Source organism: Capra hircus, chromosome 18 (assembly GCF_001704415.2).
Source record: "Capra hircus breed San Clemente chromosome 18, ASM170441v1, whole genome shotgun sequence".
Taxonomy (NCBI): domain Eukaryota; kingdom Metazoa; phylum Chordata; class Mammalia; order Artiodactyla; family Bovidae; genus Capra; species Capra hircus.
The window spans coordinates 24,546,232-24,550,416 of record NC_030825.1 but is presented as its reverse complement, the minus strand read 5'-3'; positions in this window follow the sequence as shown (position 1 = coordinate 24,550,416).

Genomic DNA, 4,185 nt, shown 5'->3' with positions numbered 1-4,185 from the left:
CTAAAGTCATGCCTTTGAACTCATTTGCTCTTACTTTAAAACACTTCTCCCCAACTTGTTTATATGGTTTTCCATCTCACAGGATGTTTGAAGGAAAATATTAGAGGCAATATTACCGGAGGTATGCACTGGTAGGCACAGCAAGAAGGGAGAACTACTGGGTGATAAAAAAGAAAAGAAAATTGTGATAAGAAGATAAGGAACTCAAAAAGCATTATAATCTGGGGGCACTTTTTTTTTTAGCTTTGTATTTATTTTAATTAATTTTTTTTCAGTTTTTTAAAAATTGGAATATCATTGCTTTACAATATTGCGATAGTCTCTGCTGTACAATGAAGTGACTCAGCTATACATATACATATATCCTCTCCCTCTCGGACCTCCCTCCCACCACTCCCCATCCCACCCACCTAGGTCATCACAGAGCAGATCTGGGACCATTTTGGATAGGTGGAATGAATGATGCTTACTCTACGAGGCCTTTGAAGTCATCTCTGTATCACGACACTGCTTTTTCAGTTTATTACAGTTTCACTACATTTTTATTTTGCTTATTCACTTTTAAAATTTTATCGTACAATTTAGTTTTTACAATGATTTTTTTTTAATGCTTACTATCTCCTGAGCATCATACTGAACACTTTCGAATGTGTAGCAGGTCATTTACACTCTCAGCATCTCTTAGAAATGGCAGGTTTTAACCCACCTCTATGGCAGCACTTAGAGATCTGTAATTGCCCCCAGGGTTTCATGGTCAGTACTGCAGAATCGGAATTTCATGTGAACCCAGCCTGTCTGATTTCAGAGTCCTTTCACCATCATGACTCTCAGGCATTAGCATAACACCGAAGGATGACCCTCAACAAAGGCTAAATTATGTTTCAGGGAAGTCTGTTTTAAAAGCCTGGGAGACATGTGTAACATTTTGGACATTTTTCTATCAAGGAAAAAAAAAAAAAAAAAGATTCAGTTTTAACAAGTGCTGGTGCTTCAAAGGGTAGAAAGCTTGGGTTATCAAGAAAAGCCACATGTGGGAAGCAGCTCCCTCCCTAACAGTGCAAGACAAATGATACAGTCTTGAATTTCAATGATCTTATAAATGCAACAGGAGTGATAAATATAAATCTATTAAAGCTCTTTCATTTAGAACAAGGAATCTATATTCTGTGACCATATAACTTTTTTCTTTAACTGCATCTTTCAAACAGAAAAAGTTGCGGGGCACAGATGAGTCACTTCCTTGGTTCTTTACAATGTGAGGAGAAAAGACCCATGATGGGAGGTGGGGAGGCTGGAGAAAAGGTGAATTTCTCTTGCTGCTGTCCAAATGGTTGCCAGAGAGGCCCCAGCTTGCCATTTCATCTCTGTAGTTGTTTCCTTATGCGAAGGATGGCAGATGACACCAGGGGTCCTACCCATAGTGAGAAGAGCAGAAGACGATCAAGCTCAAAGCTTAGAGACATTTCCTGCGTGGACAGGCACTTGGCAGAGAGCGTTTCTTAAAGGATAGCTCACCATTCACTGCCGGTCTGAATGAACCTGCTTTGGAAACCCAAGTTGTCCCTGCCTACCACAAGCAAGGTTTCACTCTCAGTGGAAATTTTCATTTTTATTTCTGTATGACAGTTCAACAGGTAAGCGGACACCTCTGTCACAGAACTGCAGGGCTATTGTTTAAACATCGCAGTGGCAATTTCAGTTCTCTGGAAGGGCTGCTAAGAATGTTGGGTCCCCTTCCCGGATCTGTGTTTTTGTCCCCTGTTACTGTGGGTGCAGTGTATTAAACATACCTTCAGAGCGGTTCAGAGAAGCCAGAAGTGAGGGTGACTGCAAATGCTTACTATCAGGCTACTTCTGACAATTCCTAATGTAATCCATATACTACACATACATTCTGGTTACACAATTTATGAGGTATAACAAGGGGAGAGAAGTGAAGCTGGGATATAATTGTGACTGATGTGAAACAGACATGTAGAATGAATGGCCTTACAACATTTTCTTTGAAGTTTGTTAAAAGCAGTAAAGTGATATTCACTATAAGTGAAACCTGCTGTTACAGATATCCACTGGCTTGGGGAACATTTTCTTTTGACTTGATTTCTTGAATTTTAATTTGCCACTTGAAGTTTTTGAAAAAAAAAAAAAAAAAAAAAAAAAATTTTTTTCTTTTGACGTGCCATGGGAGAGAAAGGGGATAAAAATTGTGGAGGACCTACTGGAAGCTCATCCAGGCACTCGACATCAGGGCTGACTAGCAGGCCACAACAGGCACAGTGCCTAGGGCAGCAGGGATGTTTTAATGTCTTTTAAAATCAGATGAAAACAATGAATATAATAATAATATAATTATATTAATGTATTATCGAGTCATAATAAAATTAAAATGTATTTATACATCAATATGTTGTTAATTCATATAATAAAATTTTAATTATTATAATGAATATAATATATTAACATATTATCAATTCATACAATAAATTAAATATATTAATATATTGTTGATTCATATAATAAAATTTAAAATTATTATGATAATAATTTGTTTTTTTAACCCTATTTTATGGAGGAAGGTGCCAACAAAGGCAATGTGGCAAGGGTCCACAGATTTCTTAATGTGGTGACCCTGCTTGTTAGAAATTTTCTCACTTAATTCTAGGTAATCCTGAAAGACTAGAATTTAATCCTGAAATTCTAGGTAATCCTAAAAGACATGGAGAAAGTGATGTTTTGAAGACTTGAGAAATTTTTCTAAGGTCCTACAACTAGGAAGTGCTGGGGGTGGGTCTTAAGACTACTATCTCATTTTTTCCACTGAAGAAGAGCTTAATGCATAGGGAATTCTATATTGGAACACCTGGCATTAGGAATGAAAAATGTCACTTATATATTTGGTACCAAGGAAATGAATGGAAAAATCAATTCTGAGGTTGGCATGTGTTTTTCCATACAATACAGGAAGATGTCTAGAAATATATGTAACCCAGATGTCCCCAAGTTTACCAGCTTCAAGGTCAAGACTTCCCTTCAATACTCAAATAATAGTTTATGCCCTGACAGGAAGTCCAGCCTTTATCCTATCACTGTCACCTCTCCCATCTTTCTCTTGGGACCTGTGAAGACCACTTACGTGTTCCTCTAACCAGTCCAGGTTAATGCTCAACGTCTCCACTGACTGCTTCTTACCACATTTGAGGAGTCACGTTTAAGGCAGGTAGCCACTGCTCTCTCCTCACACATGGATGTGTGCCCCTCCAAAGGGAGGGGCAATAATGGGTCCCCAGAGCACAGCTTGGACCTCCAACCAGTTTTTACTGAAGTCTTGGGGGTATCGATAGTACAACACAAAGGGGAACATTTGGTTAACAGCTAGGTCAGCCAAGCATCCTAATTTGCCCAGGAAACGGGGATGAATTAGGAGATTGGGATTGATATATATATACTCTATTTATGCCATGTATGAGATGGTTGGATAGCATCACCGACTCAATGGCCATGAGTTTGAGCAAGCTCTGGGAGACAGTGAAGGACGGGGAAGCCTGGCATGTGGCAGTTCATGGGAGTGCAGCGTCGGACACACTTAGAGACTGAACAAGAACGGTAAGCCAGATAACTAATGAGAACCTACTGTATAGCGCAGGGAACTCCACTCAATGCTCTGTGGTGACCTCAATGGGAAGCAAATCCAAAAGAGAGTGGAAATGTATATACATATATATATATATATAGATAGATAGATAGATAGATAGATAGCTGATACACTTCCTGTGCAGTAGAAAGTAACACAACATTGAATAGCAACTATACTCCAATGAAAACTTCAAAATTTTTTCTTTAAAGGAGTTCTCCAGAAATTTTAGTTTGAAAATTGTGTCAGTTTTGGGTGAATCTGGACCAAAAAATTATTATAATAATTTTTGTTCACCCTACAGATGTCTCATCTTGAATGCACAGCCCTGACCTCACTTAGGGCTTCATCTTGGTTACTGGTCTAGCTCCACTGGGCTAAGCTATTTGTTTCTATCCCTGCCACCTCTAAGACAACTCTTTCCTTAGATCCCAGACTCAATTTGGCCTCAGAGAGAGGAAGATGTCTTTCCTCAAGTTTAAGACCATCCTTCGTCCCTGCTCTAGCCTGATTACTAACAGAACCTCTTCCCTTCCTGGAAAAGAGCCATGCTC